Source organism: Eucalyptus grandis, chromosome 7 (genome assembly GCF_016545825.1).
Source record: "Eucalyptus grandis isolate ANBG69807.140 chromosome 7, ASM1654582v1, whole genome shotgun sequence".
In the NCBI taxonomy this organism is placed as follows: Eukaryota; Viridiplantae; Streptophyta; class Magnoliopsida; order Myrtales; family Myrtaceae; genus Eucalyptus; species Eucalyptus grandis.
The window spans coordinates 27,752,321-27,780,256 of NC_052618.1; the positions used below are offsets into that span (position 1 = coordinate 27,752,321).

The 27,936-nt window shown below is 38.6% G+C and overlaps 1 pseudogene; it reads right to left on the minus strand.

Annotated features, from left to right (window-relative positions):
* Window positions 1-20: 20 nt before the first annotated feature.
* Window positions 21-27,569, minus strand: LOC120296025 (annotated as a pseudogene).
* Between the last annotated feature and the right edge of the window lie 367 nt (window positions 27,570-27,936).

Below are 27,936 nucleotides of genomic sequence, written 5' to 3' on the forward strand. Positions count from 1 at the left end.
TGAACTTTGGTACAATGCTCTGGAAGACTTAACAGACCATCCGTGTTCAATTTAAATGTGTATAGAGAACAAAAGTAATAGAAATGATCTGAGCATTTGCATGTACATCAGACTAGATAAATGTTTGGCAACGAAAATTGAAGAAAATGCCGAAAGTTGGTTATTACGAGAAGCAAACAATGAAAGCTCCAATTCTGCTTCCCAAGTAGACGGCGACCACGCTGACCAGCCTGTTTAACACGGTAACCAAGCTCATCTGCATCGACATCGAAATGATCCAGAGCTTTGTTTTGCCTGCAATGATTAAAAAGTGATTCGTTCAGAAATTGTTTGTAGCACTCTCCCTGAGTTCTGTTTCAATCAGTGAAATTGAGCTGGGCAGTCTACAGTAAATGGATCAGCAAGTTCAATACATGAGAGAGCAGAAAGAATGAACAAAACCTCCATATCATCCCAGCAAGAGTAATTCTCACATCACATTTTTCAAACGCAGCAGTGAACTTATTATGACATCGATCATGAAAATGAACAATAACAGCTTTTGTTTACTTTTGACTTAAGGTATATAGGGTCAGGTAATCGGGATCTTTGCAAAGAACAAGCAGCATACCTCTCACTGAGCCCATGTCAACAGCCATTCCCTTTAGCTCACCTAAAAGATCACTTAAAATCTGACAGAGCATCATCCTGTTTCACTTTTCAACCTGGTTTACAAGAAACTTGCTAGAAAACTCAATATTGGGACATAACTACTTTACATGTCCCGAATGGATGTCCCAAAACATGACTAGACAAAGAGACAAAAGTTGGGAAACTTAAATGTGAAATTTCCATGTACTCTCTTCATTTTATTGAATTGTACTAACTTCTCTACTCAGAAAGCCTACCCCTTTCACCTACTTGGATGTTGTAAGAGATATCCTCGGTTTCACTGAAAAAAGGTGTTTTAGACCTGGGTATTACATACCTCAACTTTCTCTATTGCATTTGTTGGCTCGGGAGGGGGCGTCCGTGAGTTAGATTGATGCTTAGTTGCACTAGTCAAAACCCAGCTTCTCCCTCTGCTCCAGGTGGTTGCCCTTCCTCTGCACATCCTCTGTTCAAGAAAACAATCATGCTTCAGATATAATGGTTCCTTAACACACAACTACAGAAGAAACAAGCTTTAGGCAGACAGTCCCTCAAGTTATAATCTGCATCTTCCAAAAGCAACAATATCAAAGATCAATTATTGGATGAGCAAAACAACTGTGAAGTAAAAGATAACCTCTCATGATTACAGGGCCTGATATTGGACGGTTCTTCTTTGGCTTCCATGTTTTTGAGAACATGCCACCAAGATTTCCCAGAAGCTTCTCCTGAAACACACATCAGAAGATCGAATTCAATGCACTCCTAAATGTGTTGTCAATTGTTGAACACATTAAAACACATTAACCATCATAATCACAATTAGCCATATAGTCAAACACGGTCCTGCACGGTCCTTGCATGCTCCCAATGTAAGTCAACCATCCAAAACGAAAGCATACATTCTTGTAGGATACATTACATGGGAAAGTCCACAAGTATAACAAAATAACAGAAGGATGGACCAAATAAACAGCACAAATGAAAAGTGCGCTTTTCATGTAGGGCATATAGATTATTCGGATCACAAGTAACCATCAACATTCAGTTTAGGAAGGACCACAAAGTAAAATGCCCATTCCTGCTTTACAATCTGAAGGGACAAATCATGCGTAATAGCAACACATGCATCCAGAAAACTTTTTTCTTGTTAATAAATGTGCCTTCGCTTGCTACTTTATTGTGAAAGGGATATGGCAATACAAGCCATAACTGAGTTTTGAAGGAGCCATACCCGGCTAAGATCATGGTCACATCGGCTGCATCCTCCCTATGCCCTCTGCTATTTTCTGCCACTATTGACGCTCTCCGTAGTCTCCTCAGCCTTGTGTAAACTGCATAGTTCTCCCAATTCTTGTACAGATTGGTTCTGCAATCCCCCCGAGTCATGGAAATCTCAGCTTATACTTACTTCTGGCAGCAGAGTTAAGGGAATTTGAATGTGATGAAGAAGAGACCCCTTTCTCCTCATAACCATCAAAGAGACTATTATGGAATTCTGAGTCAGGTCAGGCTCAGAAGCCATCCTTTTAGAGGAATTGGGCACCTTCTTATTATCAAACTCATCGTCAGAATCAAATGGGTTGGATCTAGAAGAATCCACGTACCCAGATTCAGCAGAGTTATGCTTAGCAACCTTCACAGGAGATCTCTTTGAACTAAACATTTGCTTCAGCTGCAAAATTCGGTAAAAAGCTACGCAACGGTTACCTGCAGAAACCTGAACAATTGGGAATAACTCTTATATTTCTACAGATACAGAGCAAATATCAAATGAGATTGCTAGCAAGGAAAGTCGGCATATTACACACGGAAGGAGGTATATATATTAAGGAGCTTCGCGTAATCACAACAAAGTCTTCAAGACAAAGAATAATCCGTTGAAGAAAGGCTATTCCAACTTGATGTTTCATTAAGGATGTGACCAAATCACCGGAGAAGATTTCTTGGCTGGATATGACAAATTTAATCCTTTATTTGATCATAACGGATTCAAAGATTAAGGATCCGATGATTGGCAAAAGCATACTGGAAGGTCCTACTTATAAAACCGAGATCCCTGATTGTATGGGCGAACAGATTGATGGGCTATCGACATATTCCTTTAATAATCCACGATCTTCCTAATTGATTCGTCCAACGGTAGATTGGAGAATTCTTGGTTGCCAATAGTATGATGGCATGAAGGAGTATATATGGAAGACATTCCAAGTTGTTCGAGAGTGTGCATCGATAGAAGAATTTCAAAGTCTCGAAGCCCCTTGTTCTTAGTCAATTCATTTGTTGAGCGAATCTTGTAAACAAAAGAGAGTCTATATTTGTGAGAAACTTGAGGAAGTGTGGTAGAACATCTACACCGTGGAATCAGGAAAAAAAGCCAGAGCCGTAACTTCTTTGTTCATAGTGAAATCCAAATGCAAGGGGTCAAGCTGCTATGAAGAGTGGACGTAGGCTTTAAAGTTTCGAACCACTAGAAACCTTGTGTTCAATTTTCTCTTCCCTATTTCTTTTACTTTACTTTGATCGTATTTTATTAACTCAAAAGAGAACTTCCTTCTATCGTTTGCCTAGAATCACTTCCGTATCTCGAGAAATTATTTGTGCACCTATTCCCCCCCTCTAGGTGCTAATACTATTAGCTATCTCAATTGGTATTAGAGCATCGTAGTACTCACTTTGTTTGAAGTGTTTTATCGAAAGTTAAAGATCCATGGCTAGTATGTTGGTCTATTATAGTATGAAGCAATACTGCTTGCCTTTACTTTGATGGAAATGATTACAACATATGGAAAAACAAGATAAAAGCGCATTCCTAAGATCTGCAAAGGATCCTCTCGAATGGGACGTGCTGTAGGAAAAAGGAATCATTCCTAAAGCCGCACCTATCTCAGAAGAGAAAAGATACTATTGAGTCTAGCGAAATGACTTAGAAGAGATAATCAAGAGACAAGCTCTTGATGCAAAAGCAATTTATTCTTTATAGCGCTTTATCTCCTAACAATATAATACAATATCTTTGTATTACAAAATGAATGAAGTCCTGATAGATTATATTACCTATGAAGGAACTGATTCTGAGTGAAAGAGACTAGAATCAACATTCTCCTTGGTCAATATGAAGCCTTCAAAATGAAATCAGGATATTTATAACTATATTTTTAGTCGTTACGTAAATCGTGAATGGTCTTGAAAATCAAGTGTCAACCACTTCAATTTCCATGAAGGTAAACAAGCTAATGTGACTCTCCAAGATTGGAATCATAAAAACCTCAATCGAGAGACCCAAAGAATCATGCCACTATCTCGTTGATGAGTTGGTTGGGAGACTCTTCGCCTATGAAGGGAACGAATCAATGAAGACGAAGACCCTAATGATGATTTTGATGTTACGTATCTTTGAAACGACATGATGAGGAACTTGCTCTCATGATAAGAAGATTCAGAAAGTTGGAAAAGGAAGAATATTCAATCCAAATAAACAAAGTTTTTCAAAAGCAAATGACTAAGTCTATTGAGGATGATGAATCAAACAAAGATGTAGTCTCGCTTTGAATGTAAGAAAATGACACATTTACCCAACTGCCCTCTTTCTAAGGAAGAAGAAAAAACTCCAAAAGTATCGAAAGGTCTTCCAAGCTGAAACCTCGGAGTGATACAGAGTGTGAAGAAAGTGATGATGATTATGCCAATATATGTCCGATGGCACACCTGGGATCTCGTATTCAAATTCCGAGACACATCTCGTAGATTCGTAAAACGACTTTGAGATAAGTAACTTCAAAGTCCCTATTAAAGTTTCAAAAAATGCATTGATGAATTGTGTTTTAGTCTTAAGACTTCTCTAAAAAGAATTTCCGAACTCAAGAAAGAAAATTCTGCTCTAAAATAACAGGAAAATATTTTGAAAGAAAAAGTGAAATGTTTAGACAAGAATGTTTCTTCTTAAAGAAAGTGAAGATAATCTTTTAAAAGAAAATGCATTCTTGAAAGTGATATCTCAAATATTTCTAAAAGATTTTCTATAGGATCTCGAGAAACTGAAAATTCTCTTTGTTCAAAGACCCTATTTCAATAACTGCCTTTGGGAATGACTGCCAAAACCATTCCTTTTTAATTGATTTTCCTAAAGTGAATGAAAGAATCAAACAAAAGACCCACAAGAGATGCTTACAAAATCATTTTAAAAGGATCTTTATAAAACCAAGAGGTCACAAATGCTCTCGTATGCTCAAAGTGCAATAGTGCATCATTTTGAAAAGAATATCCTATGATTTGGAAACCTATTAAAAAGGTATGGGCAAAAACCGCATATCATATAACACCAATGGACCCAAGAAAATATGGGTACCAAAGAAGGTTTGAGTTTCTTTTTTAAATGCAGTCACTATCAAGAAAAAAAGGTAAATGGTATTCCGGATAGTGGATGCTTTTCCACATGACAGAGACTCCAAATTACTTCATAAAGCTTTGTTCGAAAGTAAATAGTGGAAAAGTCTCTTTTGGAGGAAAACAACAAAGGAAAAATTGTGGGATTTGAATCAGAAAGATTGGAAACCTCACAATCAGCGGTGTTTCCTTAGTGGAAGACTTAATTACAATTTACTTAGTATTAGTCAACTATGTGATACTGGTTTCAAAATCAACTTTCAAGAGGGAATATGTTCAGGAATTAGTAAAGATTATACTCAGTCATTCATGGGTCGAAGACATGAAAATATCTACCTCTTGGATGTGAAACCAAATGAATCGCAATGTCTAATCTCCAATCAAGACGAAACAAACTTATGGCAGAAAGCTTGGGCATATCAATATGAAGCAAATAGCCAAAATTTCAGCAAAGAAGCTTTTATCTGTGGTCTACCCAATTTATCATACCAAAAGTCTGATCTATGTACACTATGTATATTGGGAAAACAGGTAGAAATTCCTTTAAAACCAATAAATCAAGTTTCCATTAACTTGTGTACTGCAACTTCTGCATATGAACTTTTTTGACCAACCAGAACACACAAAGCATTGGAGGTAAGAAATACGCTAGTAATTGTGGATGACTACCACGATTTACTTGGGTATATTTCTTGGCAAGTAAGTCTGAAACTTTCTCTTACTTTGAAAAGTTTGCTAAAAGGTTCAAAATGAAAAAGGGTATGTTATCTCGAGTATAAGAACGGATCATGTGGAGGTGAATTCTGAAAATCATGATTTTACAAAATTATGTGATAATCCGGTTTTCAGCATGTATTCTCCCTCTCCATATACTCTAGAGCAAATGGAGTTGTGGAAAGAAAGAATAGATCACTTCAAGAAATGGCTAGAACTCTTTTAATTGAAAATAACATTTCTTCACGATTTTGGGCTGAATCGATGCACATGTTACATTATAAATAGAGTTTTTCTAAGGCCTATTCTAGAAAAAAAAAAAAAAAAAAAAACCTTATGAACTATTCAAAGAAAATAAGCCTATTGTTTCATATTTTCATGTATTCGGATGCAAATGTTTTATACTGAAAATGCAAATGATCGAGTTGGTAAGTTTGAAGAAAGTCGCATGAAGGCATTTTCATTGGATATTCAACCACAAGTTAAGCATACGGGAGTCTACAACAAGAAGACTCAAATGAAGTGGAAGAATCAATGAATGTTAAATTCCAAGATTCTATGCAAAATGAATCCATTCAGACTGTCTTTGAAGAATCTCAACCTGCTCTAGACTCTACAAAGTCTAAATCTCAGAAATAGCTCCGAGACTTTTGAAGGATCGCGAACAAGTATTGTTGAAGATTCAGAAGTGAAGGGAAGTGACCATCAATCGACAAATTAACCAAGAATCGAAAACATAAGTCAGTCATCCCAAAGATCTTATTATTGGCGACATCAATGAAGGAATTCGCACAAGATCCAAAAGGCGTCGAAGAGTCTAGTGTTGTGGCTCTTATTTCTAAAATAGAACCCAAAAGCATAGAAGAAGCTTTCTCGATGAAAGCTGGATTGGAAGCTATGCAAGAAGAGCTCGAGCAACACAAGATTAATGATGTCCTGGGAATTGACTCCTAAACCGAAAGGTAAGTCTCGTTATTAGAGCTAAATGGGTTTTCATGAACAAGATGAACGAGAAAGGAAAAGTGTGGCATCCCAAAATTCAATGACAAGCCATAAGGTGTGTTAAAATCTCTAATTATGTGATAAAATTTCCCATGGCTTATGCTTTAGCCATTAGTCTTTTAAATAGATGATTTGTGCATATGATTGTGAAAATTTAAATTTGATAGATTAATGATAATAATCTATGCTTGGCCATGTATTCTATAAACTAAATTTCAATAAAACAAGATGCCCCAAGACTTTGGCCAAGATGAAAATTGAAATTTAAAAATATTTATAAAAGAATTTCAAAAAAAAAAAAAAAAAAAAAGTCAAATTTTTGGATTGGGCCTTAGGCCCATTGGCCTAAGCTTTTAATGGGGCCAAGCTAGCCGGTCAATGGAGGCCCAAGAGGAAGTATCGACCGGCCCAAGCCCAAGCCCAAATTCAAAAGTCCATAAGACAAAGTGGCACAAGACTCTCATGTATTGGCTTAGGGAAGGCCATGCATGGCCATGGTTAAGGCAAGTAATGATTATCAATTATGAGAGTTTGGGGGTATAAGAGGGAAGGAGAGAGAGAGGGTGGCCGGTTCCCATTCGACCGAGAGAGAGGGTGAGAGAGAGAGAGAGAGATTTCACGAGAGAGAGGGGATCGGCCGAGAGAGAGGAGGGAGGAACCGCCGTCAGTCCGCTGTGCTCACTCCTTACGCCGTCGACCAACCGGTCTAGAGGCAAGTGGGAGTCCTTTAGCTTCTTGCATGTGTGTATGATGCTTGCATGTTAAATTCTTAGGTGTTAGGTGAGAAAAACCGAAGCATAGTGATTTATGTGTGAATGTGTGGCTGCCTTGCTCAAAATTGCCACATGAGTCAGAATGTTGTTGAGCTTTTGTACAAAGTGTTTAGACTCTATTTGGCTTTCATTTCTTCATGAAAGTTGTAGCTAACATCTTTTGCTAAAACATACTAAAATTTTAGTGGAAAATTATGGAGATTTGAGTGGTTAAAGTCTCATCCTACGGAGAAACCCAGATCTGGAAAGATTTTACTGACCTTTGGTTGGATTTGTGGTTGCATGTTGGTTTGTGTTGAGAAACTCACTTCGATTCCTTCATGAAAGTTGGGGACATCTTAAATATGAACATACTCAAATATTAAGTGAAATGAACAATAATAGCCTAGTAAATCAACTAGATCTTGAAGACGGTGATTCTGGTGATGTATTCCGAGACACCCGAGACTTCATGGACATAGATGACGATACTCTGGTTATTGACGTATATCTCGTCATGAAACTTGTAGAGGACATCTTGATGTATAACATACCCAAATTTCAGAGAACACGAAAGAGAATAGGTAGGTTAAAACTCAATAGTTTGGAGAAGTATACACACTGGACGATGCGGTAATGGGATCAGAAGCTTCGTGAGACTGTATAAAATAATCTAAAATAATCTGGCTTGGAGTTCTTCATGAAAGTTGTACGAAAAATGTCTTGGTTATAACTCAGTAAAATTTCATAATTTTTGGAGGACATATGGATATTTTCATTGAATTTCTTCGAAAACCATGCGTTCTGGTTTCATCGAGAATCATAGGATGTTTTGTGAAAATGGTGAGATTGTGTAAATTCAATTTGGCCATGAATTTTGCATGAAATTATTATCTATCCTATTGGTTTGTTTAATGATTGCTTGAATTTTATAATTTTTGGGAATTTATAGATATTGAATTTAATATTTATTAAAAATAAATAATAATAATAATAATAATAATAATAATAATAATAATAATAATAATAATAATAATAATAATAATAATAAATGGATTATTTTATTGGCCATAAATTCCATAAATGATTACACCATGAAGCATGTATAATAAGATATTGGTGTATGTATGACATTGAATTGTGATGCATGTGTGAATCTTATACCAAGTATGACTTGTTTGATGTCACGCCATATGCCATGTTAAATTGAGATCAAAATAATGGTAAATGTGAATAATGATGATCACCCATGGCATGACATGCATTATGATATACGATGAGGATGATGATGATGATGTGATGTGATGTGAAATAATGATGACCACCCATGGCATGACATGCATGATATGCATGATGATGAATGATAATGATGATGATATATGATATGCTAATGATATGCATGATAATGAGGACATGAATAAGGGGCGATGACATGTAATGTGATGATGTCATGATGATGATGACATGTATGATATAATGATACCATGATGATGATGACATGTATACGATGATGATACACATGTATGTGTTATAAATTGATATGACGATGCATGATAGTATGCGCATGGCTTCAAGGTAAGTAACGCCTGCAATGAATGTATGATTTGCATGATGCATTGAGTTGTTATTGGATTGCCTTATCTGGCATGGTTGTACTCACCCATTTTGGGACCAACATTTCAGATTAGGTATCTTTAACTTCCGCCATCACGCGGGGTGCATTTTACGGGTTATCGTCCGACGTTGAGGTAGAATGTGAGGAGTTCAGCTGTCCTACATTAGGCCTGGATTGACATACATATGTGTGCGCTGTTTTTGTCTCGTACGACATAGGCTGTTGGGCCCGATTGTCTAGGAGTTTGTCTCCATCCACTTTTCGCGATGGGGGTGATGAGAGGGATGCCACCGTCGCCTGACGCATCGGACTGGTTGTGTGAGGCCTGTGTGTGACGAGTAAGGGCTGTTTCTTTTTGCATAGATAGCCGACACTTATGATGGGGGTTGTACACGTGAGATGTAGAGGGTCGAGGTTCTTTTTTGAGGTTTTAGCCGGACATGGCTGAGTCCTAACTTTTCCTTTGATGTACCGACCCAAAAGAAGTTTCATCTTGAAAATATGTAAATAAAGTGTCGTGGCTTGTCTATAAAATCATGATGATTAGTTGTGTGTATTGGTATCATGGTTGGTAGGGAGAGATGGTGATGCTTTAATTTGCTTCCGCTAGTGAGTCGCGCTCGGGACCGCTTTAAAAATGCTGTGAATAACGGCTTCTTCTAAGTGTAGAACAAAGGTAATAAGATATAACATCAGTGCTTGTATGACCTTCGAAGGGTTCGGGGTGCTACAAAAGATCATAAGAAACAAGGCAAGACTCGTGGCCAAGGGATACACACACAGAAAGGATAGACTTTGACGAGACTTACACCCGGTAGCAAGAGTTAGAAGCAATTCGATTATTACTTGCTTTTGCTTACATTATAAAATTTCATATTTTCAAATGGATGTCAAAGTGCCTTCTAAATGGATTCATCCATGAGGAAGTCTATGTGGAACAACCAACACAGGTTTGAAGACCCAAGGAAACCCAGACTTCGCATTCGACTCAAAAGAGCTTTATATGGCTTAAAACAAGCACCTCGGCTTGATACGACAGACTAAGTAAGTTTTTAATTGAAAATGGTTTTGTTAAGGTAAAGTAGACATACTCTTTTTATTAAAAGAAAGCAAGAGTTTTCTACTTGTTCAAATATATGTTGATGATATTATTTTTGGATCCTCTAATGAAAGTACGTAAAGAAGAAATTCTCAAGACTATGCAAGATGAATTTGAAATGAGCATGATGGGTGAGTTAACCTTCTTTCTTGGACTTCAAGTGAAACAACTGAAGGAATGAATTTTTATTCATCAAGAAAATATGCTAATGATATTGTTAAAAGTTTGGACTGGACAATTGCAAAAAGGCCGATATACCAATGTCAAGTTCCTTGAAGATAGACAAAGATGAAGGAGGAAAAGAAAGTCGACCAAAAGTTATACGGAGTATCATCGATTCACTTCTTTATCTTACTGCTTCTAGACGACATTTTGTTTAATGTTTGCATTTGTGCCGGATTTCAAAGCGGACCTAAAGAATCTCATTTAAATGCTGCAAAGCGTATTATCAAATATATTGCATCAACTTCAAGCTTTGGTCTCGGTATCCTAAAAGGGAGACTTTACTCTTCTTGGATACTGGACGCAAACTTAGCCGGATGCGGTAGATAGAAAAAGCACCTCGGTACCCATGTCTTCTTGGAGGCGGGGACGGTGTCTTGGTTTGCAAGGAAAGCAAAGTACGAGTAGCTCTCTCTACGAAAGGAAGCAAAATGTGTAGCTCTCGGAATTTGTTGTTCACAAATTCTCGTGGATAAAACAACGGCTAAGAGACTTTGGAATTGAAGATTCATGCACGGAGATTAAATGTGACAACACCAGCGCAATCAATCTCACCAAAAATCCAATTCTTCACTTAAGAGCAAAGCATATAGAGATTCAACATCACTTCATTAGAGATCATATTCAAAATGGAGAAATTACGATTCGGTTTGTTGACTCAAAGAACCAATTGGCGGATATATTTACAAAGCCTTTGGAGAAAAATCAATTTGAAATTATCCGTTCCAGACTCAACATTTTGAGGTTTGAAGAAGTTAAAGTCTAGAGACTCTAAGACTTTGACTGCAAGACTTTGACTGTAAGTTATTCTCTCTCTAATCTCACCTTGAAAATGTACGTTCATCAACCGTGTTTGATTATTGTTATCTCAACTGCTATCTTTAATTGACGAGATTATTGCAACGCGTTTCATTTTGAAAAAGAGTTATTTTGAGATGACCATTTTTCGAAAAAGGCAGTTATTTTTAAAAAAGGCATCTTTTCACTTTCCATTACGACGTTTGTTATCCCCTCCTTTTGACTGTTTTTATATACGCTTGGTTTCTCTTCGCTTAACTCCAAACCCTAAAAGCACCAATCTTCCATTCCCGTTTTCCTCTCTTATTTAATCTTCGAAAAGTTGTCATCTTTCTTGGGAAAGTCAAGCAAGGAATCTTTCAAAGACTAAGAAAGATGTCATCTTCAAGAAAGTCTTCGAGGATCGCAAGCAAGAAGGACCACGGTGAATGAGTGAGGGGCCTCGCACTTCGATCTCACTGAAGAAGAAGCGTCTCCAAATCAGCAACAAAGCCCACAACATTCTCAACAGCGTCATTCTCCTCCATCTAGTCCTCAAGATGTTAATCATCAACAAAAGGAAGAAATCATTGAAGATGCAGATACTGTAAGAGTTCAAAGGCCCTCTTTTATTTATAAGCTGTATCGTGCTTTAAAAGGGACTGGTACTCCATTGAACTATGTCGATGATTTTCTTAAGGACAAAGGATATGGAAATGAATATATCTTTTTGCGAAAAATGGAAAGTTTGGGAATTTCTCGTAAAGGGGTGGCAGAAGAAACCCTTGCGAATAAGTGATCCTCGTGATTGGGGATTTAATCCGATAGATGGGAATGATGATGACAAATTATACATCCAATTTCAATGGGTGTTGCGGTGGAAAATCGAGAAAAGGGGAGAGTTGTTTAGATCGAAGGAACATAAGGATCTATACTCAAAACGCTGGAAGGGCGTGGGGTGATAAACCCTAGGAGTGTAGATTTTGATTTTTGATGCTGTGAATGTGAACTTGAGGGAAAAGTTCGGTCATTTCAACTTGAAACTGCTCTGACACCACAGAGGCATATCCTCAACTAACTGCATGTTTCTATTCAAATCTTAGTTTCTTGGATGCGAATAGATTCTCTTTCAGTGTCAAAGATCAAGACTTTGTAGTGGATATGGATATGCTAGCAGATGTGTTAGGAGTTGAGAGGAAGATATCAACGGATCAAAGTTTCTATTGCTCGTGCTACATTGGAACTTGTTAAGGACAGGAGAACAGAGGAAAAGATTTCCTACTCAAGGATGAGTGCGTTCAACATCTTGCTTCACAAGATTGTGATCAATTGCCTCAGACCGAAATCAACTTCCAAGACTGATGTTTCAAGTTTAGAGGCAAAGCCGATGTATGCCATCATCACTGGGAAAATGTTTTCACTTCCTCACACTGTTATGTTCCACATATATAGAGCAGTGATGAAGGATAGAGGTCAACTTCCTTATCCAGGTCTTGTGACGAAGTTATTCAGACATTTGAACATTCAAATCCTCCGCAAATTCTTTTGTGCTCGATCGTGCGATCATATGGTGGTAGGACTAAAATGGTGACTAAAATGCATCTCGAAGGAACTAAGCAAGGCGTTGGAGAAATTCAAGGAGAAGAGTCAGTCAAAACTCATCAAATCTCTTCGCAGCAAAAAGAAAAGGGAAGGAGGCCATGGATGCTCCATCCAAGAGAAGAAGAGCTCTCATCGTTGAGGATGAAGATGATGAGGAAAACATCACTATTTCTGCAATGGCATTGAAGAATCTGAGTCATTCTATTCCGAGAAAGACTCGTAATGCATCAGACTAAAGAAAGAGAAGAGAAAGAAAGAGGAAAGAGAAGAAGAAGAAGAAGAAAGAGATGCTAAGAAAGAGAGAGTTGAAAAAGAAGAAGAAGAGAAAAGAGATCAAGAATAAGGAGAACATGAGGAGCACTCTTCTCCACCCGAAGGCATGGAAACGGGGAGACCAAGAGAAAAGAGGAATGTCCTCATATCCCCGCTACCAAAGAGGGAGTCGATCTCCAGCAGATCCAGAGGACATTTATGCCTCTCAATTTCTTGAGGAAGGTCATGATGTTTCATCGCCAAATCTGCGTGATTATGCTGATCTGCCATCGTCTGCATTTACTCCATCGGATCATGCCGACGCCGATACGACCGATAATGTGCGTATTTTCGCAGTTATGGATATTCTCTTGGAGATGCAAGGTCGATATATGCATTGGGATGCGAAGTTCAGAACTTGCAGAATGCGGAGTCAAGCTTCTTCGGGTTCATTGAATGATCGGATCCAAGCCCTTTCTCTTCGATTCAGGCCCCACAATGCTAAAGGTGAGGATGTTGCACAACTAAAGGAAGACTTGAAAAGGCTGGAAGGCATCATTCACCCTCAATGGGAGATTTCCAGCTTGTTCGTGTTCCCAAGCATTCTTGATTATACTCCATTTTCATCTCAACCTTTTTTATGTTGACAAAAGGGGAGAGTTGCGAGATTTGAAAACTTTGAACTTAAATTTGTCAAGCTTTTGGCTTGTTTGGTTTGTGGTTTGTTTTGACTTGACTTGTGTGTCGGATGTAGACTGAATTTGGGATTTGGATTTGACTGCTTATTATTAACTACTATTGATATCTTATGGATGGCTTTATTGCATACTAGACTAACCTATTTTCTGTGGTTGCAAATTCTAGTGTTATTCATTTATCTCTATAAAATATGCATATGTGTTTGAAAAATATTTTGCAGTCAAAGTTTTCCAAATCTACGGGGAAAAGTTTTGTCACCATTAAAAGAGATTGTTGGATAAATCCTCTTGAAGTGTTTTGAAGTTGACAAAACGTTTCCATCGGTCTAGTCTCGAAGGCTTGCGGACTCTGCTATTTAAAGTCCGAAGACCTTTGGACAGCGGACTCAAGACTCAAAGTCTATCCTCATTGACAGTTTCTAATCCGTTGAAGAAATGCTATCCGAACTCCATGTTTCATTAAGGATGTGACCTTATCGACCGGAGAAGATCTCTTGGCTGGATATGACATGACGAAATCCTTTATTTGATCATAATTGATTCGAAGATTAAGGATCCGATGATTGGCAAAGTATACTTGGAATGTTCTACTTATGAAACCGAGATCCTAATTGTATGGGCGAGCAGATTGATGGGCTATCGACATGTTCCTTTAATAACTCGAATGATCTTCCTAATTGATTCCGTCAACGGTAGATTGGAGAATTCTTTTGGTAAGTGCCAACGGGTATGATGGCATGAAAGAGTATATAAGGAAGACGTTCAGTTGTTCGAGAGTGTGCACGATAGAAGAATTCCAAAGTCCGAAGCTCCTTGTTTTTAGTCAATTCATTTGTTGAGCGCAATCTTGTAAACAAAAGAGAGTCTATATTTGTGAGAAACCTTGAGGAAGTGTGGTAGAACATCTACATTGTGGAATCAAGGAAAAGTCGTGCTGTAACTTTTCTTTGTTCATAGTGAAATCTAGCCGGTGGGCTGTCATTGCGGAAGAGTGGACGTAGGCTTGGAATAAGCCGAACCACTATAAACCTTGTGTTCAATTTTCTCTTCCCTATTTCTTTACTTTACTTTGATCGTATTTTATTAATCAAAAGAGAACTTCCTTTCTATCGTTTGCCTAGAATCGCTTCCGTATCTCGAGAAATTATTTGTGCACCTATTCCCCCCCCCCCCCTCTAGGTGCTTATACTAGCTATCTCAATATCAAGGGTTCTAAACATATGGTAGTAAAGTTTTGACTATAAAGAAATGGTACAAAATAGTGACATTGCAATAGAGCATATTTCCACAAATATATAGTTGCAGATCTACTATCTTAAAGCTTTCACTCTTGTGTTTTTGAACGACATGTCATTAACATTGGCTTAAGAGCATCATGAGGTGCTGTTGTTTAGTGGGAGCTATTTCAGTTTTGCTCTAATAAAGTTTACATTTGTGTTTGTTACATTTAGTAATATTGTAATATATATTAACTCTTATGCATTCAATAAAGTGATTCCAAATGCATTATTATCGAGTTAAATGCATATATATATGTTGAAAATCTCAAAGTATTATGTAAATCTTGAGTAAAGGTTAGAGAATTTGATTATTAGCCTTAAGCATATATCTTATTATATATAAAGAAATGTTAACCACAAGGATAAGACATATGTGGGTTCATTGTAACCTTAAAGATATTCTCTAGTGGCAAAGGTTTCTGTGACAATTAAGGTAAGAGAATATTAACTAACAAAGGAGATGACACATAAAATATTACTCTTGATAGTTTTATTATTGTGATGGGCCTAAATTGGCCCGTCCGCCCATGTTGGGCCTAAAAGCTCGGCCCACAATATTAGGGCCCATGGATGAAGAGATATGATGAAGGGACACGTTTCTTTTTTTGGAGAGAACTTATATAAGGGGAAATAAAGAGGGAGGAACGCACCTTTTGGCATAACGTACGTTTCCTCCTCCCTCTCTCCCTTGAAACATCTCTAAAAGAAAAACAGTAAGCAAAAAGGCGACGCTCTTTCCTTCAAGGCAAATTGCGTCATCGGATCGAACATTGGCAAATTCTCTTCCTCATATTGGTGTCGGTGTTTAATCTGTGGCTAACAAGGTACGGTCGATTCTGTGATGTGCCTTAGGATCGGTGATGCATGTTTTTTTTCCCGGGCTCGTCTTCCGCACAAGTTTAGGGGTTTGATTTAGTGTCGAATCCGATTTTTAGGAATCCGACAATCCCAACATTGGTATAAGAGCCGTAGTTCTTGTTCCCGATCCTTTTCCATGTTTTTCCCGACCCCTTTCATGTTTATGGATGTTTTTTTATATTAATTTTCATGAAATTAATCGACCGACACCGATCAGGGCGAAAAATCCCGACACCCGAGCACTATTTATCCATTTTTTCAAGTTTATGTAAGTCGAAATCGATTTATGATGGCGTTGGATGGAAGGTCTCGTCGAGACGATCGCGACGAGTGGCGAAATGCCGCCAAAGGCCACCGGAGGCACCCCCACGCGCAGCCGGAGCAAAACGTCGTCATCGGGCGCGTGTTGCACGCGCCAACGCCGACGACGCAGGCGCGTGCGCCGCACGCGTGCGCGGGGCTGGGCTGACGCGTGCACGTGCGCGGGGTTGTCGATGGCGCGTGCGAGGCACGCGCCAACTGACGTCATCGTGACGTCAGCTGCACGCGTGCCGCACGTGCCGGTCGGTCCATCTGACCGGTCCGACCAGCCCGCCCGACCCGGTGATTCGACCCACCACCATTGACCATTGACCGTTGACGACCGTTGACCAAAAAAAGGAGGAAAAGAATGTGTTTCTTTTTCCAATTAAGTTTATGTGGATTATATGTGATCCCTTATTTGTTCTGCATTTGTTGCGAACAATGCCTCCCCTTAGGTTGCGCACACCTATTCACACAATTACCGATGAACAAAAGGAAATGCTTTCTAAGTTGATAGCTAAGCTGACTGATCATCGATGGGAGAGTGGTGACTTAATTGACCACGTTCTTGAAGTCAACGGGAAAATTCAAAAGATCATATGGAATGGTTGTCCTATGCCACAGTCTAAGATGGTGCGATTTTTCATTAACACCCTTCCACTAGAATGGCAAGGAGTGTTGAATCGCATATGGGATGTCAACAAAGCCGCTTCATATAGGAAAATTGTGATGGATTTTATAGATAATTATTACTGGATTGTTACAAGGGAAAAGATCAATAAATTGAACAAAAGAGGATCTTTCCCAGTTCGTATTGACTTGGTGTTAGATGTATTGGCTAGTCTTTGTTAAGTGTGCTTTGTGAATATCTTAATGTAATGTTTACTACCTGATTGTTGTTGATATAGCAACTGATATGTTAGTTGTATTATGTGAAAGTATTATTATTCTATTGGATGTCAAATATTATTTGCTTTCTGTTATTGTTGATTGTTGTATGTAGTTCATAGAAGTTTTTGTAGCTTCATAAAATTAATTTTGCATAAGACAATTATATTAATGATAGTTTTAAGTTAGGATTTTTGGAGGATGATTGGAAACATAGTGACTTTTGACTCAAACCTTACTTGAAATTGCTCATTAATATGATGGGTCTCTGTGCAAAATGGATGTGGCACCCCAAAGCACCCAAGGTCGCCACATCTTACCAAAGAAGTACCTTAGTTCCTAGGCATTTTTTTTTTAAAAATGTCCCAGCATATCTTGATTGCGGAAGCATAATCGAGTCTCACTAATTCCCCCTTCAACAACCATGATACAATGGCACACCACTAAACATCATAAGAAAAGACAAGGCCAAGACACTTTTATTTACATATTTTCATGATGGATTTTCTCAGGTGCGGTACATCAAAAGAAAGCCAAGATTTTTAGCTACACTCAGCCATAACCCCAAAAAGAAACACTCGACCCGCTATGTCTATCGTGCAAGATTCCCCCATCAACTAGTGTCGGCTTCTTTCCAAAAAGGTGCAGCTCCTACTTCTCACACACGGGCCCTCACACCCATCCCGGTGCATCGTGGTGGCGGCAACATCCCTCGCATTGCCCCATCTTGTCGAACGTGAACCGATATGAACTCCCGAATGACGGGGCTCTCGCCCCGAGCCTACATTGTACATCACTATCGCACGAACCCGAATAAACGTAAGACCAGGGATGGTGGGACAGTCGATCTCCATGCACTCGACCTCCACATCTGAAGGAAGGCCGTAAAAGACACCCCGCGTGACAGCAGGGAGCGGCATCTTTCTAATCTGAAATGTTGATCCCCGAAGGGAAGTATAACCACTCAGCAGTGCAAATGACCAATAAACCACTCAATGCATCATGCCCCACACTCATCACAATCATAGCATAACACATATCATTAAAGCATCCATGCACAATTTACCTTGATATCATGCACATGTCATCATACCTCATGTACATACATCATCATATAGTCATCATCATCATGTCATACACTTACCATCATCATGTCACATGTACCATCATTATCATGCATCCATGCACTCATCATCATCATATCACATGTACCATCATACCATAGGTGCACATACATCCATGCACTCACCATCATCATGCATCCATGCACTCATCATCATCATATCACATGTACCATCATGCCATAGGTGCACATACATCCATGCACTCACCACCATCATGCATCCATGCACCCATCATCATCATATCACATGTACCATCATCATTACCATGCATCCATGCATTCATCATCATCATATCACATGTACCATCATCATTACCATGCATCCATGCATTCATCATCATCATATCATGCATATACCATCATGCATAATTCAATTTCAATTTCTCAATTTCATCCTTTCATTTTGGACCGCCCGTTTCTCTTTCCCGGGACCAATGTTTGCATCCCACATTCATCACTTGCACCCCACCGGCATCGTGAGAACCATCCGGCACAATACTTACCAGGCATCCGGCACAATACCTGCTAGGCATCTCGTACCCCAACTAGCATCACGAGGCATCCCCCGGCTCAATACCAGCCAGGCTTCCGGCTCCCCCACTCTCCGGGCATCTCGAAACTCCCGAGAACCCTCCGGCATCCGGCCATTCAAGGCCACCGGGCAACCGCCGTACCCTTCTAGCCAGGTATCCCGACACTCCGGGGCATCGTCGGCTCACACCTCCGACGGCCTTCTCACTTATCTCATTTCACATCTTCAATTATAGTTCAATTTTAACATGGCATGTGATGTGATGGCAATCAAGATCACTTTCATCCTATGATTCATACATGCATCTCCAATTATCATCATACATGCAGCAAGACACAATCATTCATAACAATACAATTCATGGAGTCCATACAATTTAGAATAGTCCATTTATCATGCCTTTTTGAAGTTTATTAAATTCCAGCTTGTACCATTTTAGAAAACATTTAAATTAAATATCCATATGATTCTCAAAAATCATGAAATCAGGACATATGATAGACAAGACAATAAGATAAAAATTTTATGCAAAACACATGTCCAAAAGAGTTTCACACAAGAAGATATAATTCACACAAATTCAGCATGTAATTTCGGATAGAAACAGATTGCGCCGTTTTTGAAATAATTCGATTAAAATACCCGAACGACCTCATAAAATTATGAAATTTTACCAGGTTATAGCTAAGACACTAAAGTATATTTTTTATGGAGACATCTAGGCCAGATTCGTTCTAGATAATTTTATATAGTCATCCGAAGCTTCTGATTCTAGCACCGAAACGTCCAGTATAGCTATGTCCGAAATATCGAGTTTTCACCCACTTATTCTTCTTCGTTTCCGCTGAAATCGGGATATGTTTTACTTCAAGGGGTCCCCTACAACTTTCATCAAGGGATCTAAGTGACATTTCCAAATAATAGTCATCATATGGGTCCAAGAAGTCTCGGGTGTCCAGTACCGTGTTTCCAGATTTACCGTCTTCAAGAGAAAGTCAATTCACTAAGCTACACTTGCTCATTTTACCTCAAATTTGAGTATGTTAGTCTTTAGGATGTTCTCTACAAGTTTCATGAAGAATTCGAAGTGAGATTCTCGGTAAAAAGCAACATGCAACCCACAAAACCACCAAAAGGTCGACAAAGCAGTTCCAGATCTAGTGTCTTCGTAGAAGAAGAGTTTCACCCTTAAATCTCAGCCATTTTGTCTCAAATTTTATTATGTTATACTTTGAGATGTTGTCTACAACTTTTATGAAGGAATCGAAGTCAAAATCCAACCCGAAACATGCATGCAAGCCTCCACAAGTTTCTGGGTCATGCTGTTTACACGAAATCAGCAAGCATTTTCAAGAACAAACTACATTAGCTTCGGTTCCTTACCTCTAAACACCCAAGAATTCAACCACACATACAAGACACACATGCAAGTGTAGAAATTGATCCTAACTTGCCTCTAAAATCAAGCGGACGGCGGCACACGGACGGCACACCGGCAACGGACGGACAGATAGCGAACGGACAGCGTGCGGGCGAGCGGCTCCTTTTCTCTCTCGGCTCCTCTCTTTCTCTTGCAACTCACTCTCTCTCTCTCTCTCTCTCTCTCTCTCTCTCTCTCTCTCACTTGGACGGCAGCCCTCAACCGGCCACTCTCCCTCTCTTTTATTTCCCCTAAGCCACAATCATTAGCAATGATGATGTGCCTCTCCACAAGCCAATGCATGATCTACACTTGGCAATTTGAGAGAGACACATGGCCCTCTTCATGCAAAGATGGGCCTCATTCTCGGCTGGGCTTTGGGCTAGCAAATGGGCCAGTCGATAGCCCCTCCTTGGGCTCCAATGGGCTGGCCATTTGGCCCACCAAAAGTCCAAGCTATTGGGCCTAAGGCCCAAACCTAATTAAAATCAAATTTTAACCTTTTATTCTTTCTTTTATAGATTCCAAATTTTAAATTTCACACGGCCAAAATCTTGTAACATTTTATCTATGGGAAATTTAGTCTATGAGGTGCATGGCCAAGAATAAATCATTCTCATTAATTTATCCTATAATACTAATTTAAAAACTCATGAACACAAGCATATATCACTTAGTCTTAAGAGGAGACTAATGGCTAAAGCATAAACAATAGGTAATTTCATTACCTAATTATGGGCTTTAATACACCTTAGAGCTTGTCTTGAATTTTTGGGATGCCACAATGGATGCATAAATGATAGGCATTAATAATTCGTGCATATATGTCTGATGTGTTCAGATCAATGGCTTCAGTCACAAAGAGCATAGTTGCCAAGCTGAACAAAGGTGAAAAGCTCAATGGCGATAACTATGAAATACGGCACATGAAAATCTAATATGTGCTAGAAGAGCAAGAGGCACCAGAAGTTTTTAACCTGACCATAGTAGAACCTGAAGAATGAAACACTACACAGCACAAGAGAGATAAGGAAGCATTTGCTGCATGGAAAAGAAAGAACTCTCTTGCTCACATTACGTTACTGAGAAGCATGGAAAATGACGTCATGCGAGAGTTTAGGCGTTTTGACAATGCCAAGGAAATATGGGAAGCATTGGCAGCAAGATTTGGTCATACTTCGGTGACCAGACTAAGACAGCTCACTATTAGGTTTGACTCTTATAAGAAGCCTCATGGTCAGACTATGAAGCAACATCTTAGAAAGATGTCAAACATGATAAATGAGTTGAAAGATGCTAGTCATGTCCTAACTGATGAGCAGCAAGTGCAAGCAGTAATCCATTCCTTGCCTCAGAGTTGAGAGCATATGAAGGTGCACCTAACCCATAATGAAAATATCAAAACCTTTAAGGATGCAGTGCGTCATCTTGAGTTGGAAGAGGACCACCTCTTGGCATCTAAGCCGAAAGCTGAAATCTATCATGCTGGTTCTAGCTCACATGGAGCTTTGAGCTCCAAACGCAAACGTCTTAACTGGTTTGATAAAGGGAAAGGCAAGGAAATAGGTCCTTCAGGGAAGAAACCTAAGCTTAACCAATATGAAAGAGGAAAGCGTCATTGAATGAAGAAGCTTACAAGGGTGAAGTGTTACAATTGTAACAAGAAGGGCCACTATGCTCGCAACTATCGTGAGCCAAAAAAGGTATACACCCCTTGTACTTTTTAGAACTTTGCTTTTGTGTCGAGTTCTGTATTCTTAACTGAGTCTAATCCTTTGTGGACTGTGGATTCAGGAGCGACAGACCATGTATCGAAGGATAGAGAATCCTTCGTGGAATTCCAACGAGTACCAACCGGAACTAAGTGGATCTATGTGAGAAACAACTCCGAGCTGAAGTGAAAGAATTGGCACACCCAACCGAACATGCGTGGTGGACGCACTTTGTTCCTACATGATATATTGTATGCTTCGGAGATTCGTCGGAATTTAGTGTCTGTTTTAATGTTAGTTTAATTAGGTTTTAATATGAACTTCCATAATAGAGGTGTGGATTTGTTTTTGGATACAAATTACTATGGTTGTGGTTATTTTCTGGATGATTTCATTGTATTAGATATTTACTATGTTAATGCAAATGTTTGTTATTCCCTTCTCACGTCTCCTAATTCATATGATAATGAAGTGAATATGTGGCATGCTAGACTGGTTATATTGGCCAACAACGTATGAATAGACTAGCCAAAGAAGACTTGTTGGGCAACATTGAAAAAGTCGATTTGCCCATATGTAAGATTGCCTAGAAGGGAAAACGACAAGGAAACCATTTGGAAAAGGTAAAAGAGCTGAATTTCCTCTGCATTTAATCCATTCCGATGTCTGTGGTCTAATGAATGTGAGAGGAAGGCATAGGGCTATTTATTTCATCACTTTTATAGATGACTATACTCGATTCGGATATGTCTATTTGATTTCTCATAAATCTGAAGCATTAAGTTGTTTCAAAAGGTTTATGAACTTGGTAAAAATCAATTAGATAAGAAAATAAAAGTATTAAGATCCGATTGAGGTCGAGAATATATATCTAATGAGTCTAGAAAATTATGTGTATTGTGGAAAAAAGAAATAGAACCCTACTAGAAATGGTTAGGTCCATGATGGCGCATGCTAATTTACCTATCACTTTTTGGAGTGATGCGTTGTTAATTGCTGCCTATATACTTAACCGAGTGCCTTCCAAATCAGTTACTTCCACTCTATATGAGTTATGGACGGGTAGAAAACCGGACTTAAGTTTTCTTAAGCCATGGGGTTGCGCTGCCTATACTCATGAGTCCTCTCACAAGTTTGGGAAATTGGGTCCTAGAGGAAATAAAAATATTTTCATAAGATACTTCAAACACTCAAAAGGGTATGTGTTCATAGGTGAGCAGGAAAGTGTGAGTATAACTGAATTTGAATCACATGATGTCACATTCTTAGAGAATGAATTTCCTAAGAATGGTGAAATAGGTGAAGATTACTCTCTATTTGAAACCTTGGATCAATATAATGATATTAGTAGAGTTTGTCCAAATGGGAGTAATATGAGAAATGACAAATTAAATTCAACTCATTCTCAATTACAACCACATGATGAGACAACATCATCGTTATCTAATCCTAGTGGGAGCATTATGGGGAATGATGTGCATAGTGTACAATCTCCCATACGGCGAACAAGTCGCAAAAGTATTCCCCGTCGACGTTTTGACATTGAAGGGGAAACTCTTATGATTGATCCACAAGATGAGGATGAGCTAAGAAATATTAATGAGGCTCTAACTTGCCCTAATAAGGAAAAATGGATTCATACAATGGAAGAGAAGATTGAGTCAATGAAGTCAAACCAAGTTTGGGAACTAGTTGATCTTCCAAAAGGACGCAAAGCTATTGGGAACAAGTGGGTTCTCAAAATAAAGCGAAAAGCTGATGGCTCGATAGAAAGGCATAAGGCTCGCCTTGTGGTGAAGGGGTATAATCAACAGGAATGAATTGATTATGAAGAAACATTTTCTTCTGTAGTGAGATTTACCTCGATTCGCATTATTCTGGCAATAGTGGCTAGTATGGATCTTGAGTTACATCAAATGGATGTAAAGACTGCTTTCCTCAATGGAGAATTAGAGGAAGAAATATATATGGAACAACCTACTGGTTTCATTAAAGAAAGCCAAGAAGAAAAGGTATGTCGACTTTTGAGGTCGATATATAGCCTTAAGCAGTTGTCAAGATAATGGTATATACGTTTTCATAATGCCATAATGGCATATGATTTTACAATGATAGATGAGGATCATTGTGTATATATCAAAAGATCCAAAGATCAATTTGTGATCATATCATTATATGTTGATGATATACTAATTGCTAGAAGCAATATGGAGTTTGTAAATACTGTCAAGAGTTGGCTATCTTCCAACTTTGAGATGAAGGATATGGGTGAGGCTGCATACATTCTTGGAGTTAAGATTTCAAGAGATCGTTCGAAGAGGTCGTTATCTCTTTCACAAGAAACATATATAAATAAGGTTCTCGAACGATTTCGTATGCAAGATTGTAAACCCATAGACACTCCTATTGCAAAAGGTGAAGGATTGAGCCATAGACGTGTCCAATGACTCCACAAGAGAATGAACAAATGAAACATGTTCCTTATGCTAGTGCTGTTGGGAGCTTGATGTACGCTATGATGTATACAAAACTTGACATATGTTTTGCAGTTGGAATGGTGAGTAGATACCAATCCAACCCAGGTCAAGTACATTGGAAGGCCGTTAAGAGATTACTGAGGTATCTGAAGAGAACTGCTGATTACAAGTTGAATTACCAAGGAAATGATCTGCGACTTGAAGGCTATTCAGATGCTGATTGGGGAAGAGATTTAGATGAAAGAAAATCTACCTCTGGATTTTCTTTCTTACTGAACAATGGCGCCATATCATGGAGCAGTAAGAAGCAAACATGTATAGCCTTGTCCACAATGGAAGCTGAGTTCGTGGCATTATCAGCAGCGGTACAAGAAGGAGTTTGGCTTAAGAGATTTTTGGATCATTTAGGTATTATTAAGAAAGCTGTGAATTCATTATTGGTTAACTGTGATAGCCAAGCAGCTATAGCGTACACCAAAGATCCAAAATATCATTGCAAGACCAAACATATAGATACCAAGTATAACTTCGTCAAAGATATGGTTGCACGAAAGGATGTAAACTTACAATACATATCTATACATAGAATGATAGCAAATCATATGACAAAGCCAATACCTAGAGATGTGTTTTGTGGTCATGTAAAATCTCTAGGATTGCGTAGAGTCTGATGCACTGGATTGTAATTTCCCTGAGTTGTTCGCATTTATGAACTAATGTTTTTTCATTGTTAATACATATGAATATTTGTTTGATCTTTATGCATCTTAATGCTCAGTGCATTACTTTAAGTTGAGAAAGTATGTCGGACAAATAAAAGATTGGTCCACTCACACGGGTAATCGCCTCTATTTACTGTGTGATAAATAGAGATGAGACGGTTTTTAAGCTTATTAGATAGGTGATAATCGAGAGCTCAAGCTTAAAATACATATGTCGCCTTAATTGAGTGTTAAAATGATGACATAATACTTACTATGTCCAAAAGTAAAATACCTCACATATTTTACTTTATCTGTCTAAGATACCAGATGTGAGTTCTGATGAATTTTGTGAATAAGTAGATACATGAATTCAAGTTAGACATTGGATATATCTAAACTATCATCTGTACGGCATTGAAGGTGTAGACATACGCTCTATGGGAAAGGAGTTGATACCGTAATGCGTATTTCATACTACGTATGCATGAGACAACCAATAAGAGTGGCGAAAATTTGATCTCAACTTTTATGCCGTGTGAGACTCTTGAGGAAAAGAGTTCCTTAATTTTAGTGCCCTCATGACTTTTACTTATTCTCAAAATTTCTATTTAGTGTTTGCTATCTTAGAATGTTACCAATGGTCATGAGTTGATTTGATCTAATGGGACATTTCTAGAAAAGCAAACTAAACTGAAATTGAGAGTTTGAAGGAAAGAGGAAGATCGAATTTGGAGAATCACATTCTAAGTTTTGTATTCATTGATCGACCAATTATGACTGTCTTTGGAATAATCATAATTGTGAATACAATATATATATATATATATATATATATATATATATCATTGTTTAAAAGAGATCAAGAGAGATATAAATGTAATCGATCGATCTAGGGTACTGCATACTAAATCTACTCAGAGTGTGATTCCCATTATGAGCTGCTATATATTCCTAACAAATGTATAGCAACGATCACTCAAAGTATGCTGGTCGCATGGATTATTCACCGGTATGAATGTTGAAGAGAGGTAAAAAGAATCTTATTCAGCCCACCATGTGCAAGTGGGAGATGATGGTTTTATTATTGTGATGAGCCTAAGTTGGCCCGTCTGCCCATGTTGGGCTTAAAAGCTCGGCCCACAAGATTAGGGCCCATGGATGAAGGGATATGTTTCTTTTTTTGGAGGGAATGTATATAAGGGAAAATAAAGAGGGAGGAATGCACCTTTTGGCATAACGTACGTTTCCTCCTCCCTCTCTCCCTTGAAACATCCCCAAAAGAAAAATAGTAAGCAAAAAGGCGACGCTCTCTTCCCTTCAAGGCAAATTCACGTCATCAGATCGAACAGGGGCAAATTCTCTTCCTCATATCGGTGTCGGTGTTTAATCTGTGGCTAACAAGGTACATTCAATTCTATGATGTGCCTTAGGATCAGTGATGCATGTGTTTTTTCCCAGGCTCGTCTTCCGCACAAGTTTAGGGGTTTGATTTAGTGTCGAATCCAGTTTTTGGAAATCCGACAATCCCAACAACTCTCAATGAGAGGTGTTATCAATTTGCAATACTATCATATTGAATCTATATCAATAAAGTGAAAAGCACTCATTACCATGGAAGGCTCTGTGTGTATACATGTAGTTACCGCAATGATTCAGTATTTGAGACTTTGCAGGATATGATTGACTGTTAAGGATTATCTCTAGAGTAAGTTATGCACATACACTACAATTTCCATTAATATAGCTCAAGTGGAAGAGTATAAGAGTTTTACAGTATGGACTATATTAATTAATATTGTAATTTATTGGTTAATAGAATTGGTCTAATAAGGTAAGATAGAAGACTTCTTAATTAGTCTAATATTGGCTAGCTACTGTAGGTCGAGTTGAGCCTAACCTGTAATAAGAGGGCATGGCTAAAAACTTTATAAATAGTACTCAAGTCTTTCATTTAACCCTAATACACACAATTATCCTCACATAAGGAGCATTCACTAAATGATAAGGATGAGGGACCGTCTTATTAAACTAGTGATACAAAGGGCAATAAAGGAGAAGCACTTGTGTTTTAGATCGTTGCTTCTCTGCATCAAGAATGATGGATTCTAATACAGGTACATCAATCTCTCTACTTTATTATATGTATTTTTATTTCTAGCTATGGAGATTGTGGGATTGTGCTTTCACATCTAACACAATGCTCTCCAGGATCTCTACCGCCTCATGGGCAATAAGTTTATGGAGACAATCCAGATTAGGGTCCAGAATTTTCAGGCTCTTTGTCTTGAAAGCAAGTCTGAGTGGATTCAAGATAAACTTTACCTCAGCTCCTCCTAAAGTGTGCTCTGCACTTGCCAACACTACTTTCATGGCTCCAGTTGTGCCTTCTGATTTCACCACGTGCTTTGCTTCTTCAATACTGAGTGCTGCTGATCGGGCTCCATTAATTTGTTTTAAGCTCCCACCTTCAGTTTCAACCATGCTTTCCTCGACAACCATACTATTGTGCTCCCTTTGCCTCATTATTGGCAAAGAGCTGGGTGACTTCTTTCTGCGTTGTCTATATGCGATTAAATGACGTTTTGCAGGTCGGGACGCTTCTTGGAGTCGACATACTCCTCTAGCATTGACTCAAGTGTTCGAGTGGCGAATACTTGTGAGATGATATGTATTATCCAAGTTGTAGACAGAACAAAATGCGATACCATCATGGCATAATCAAAGTCTGCACATATGGATGCAACTAATTCTCATATTGTACTAACCGTCAAGCACATATAGCAATGATCACAAGTACTTGTTCTTCTCATGAAGCACTTCAACAAATGTTGTTGTCGTGTTGCAGTGGCTTCAAGTTCCAAGGATCTATACTTTTGCCCTTTAGAAGATG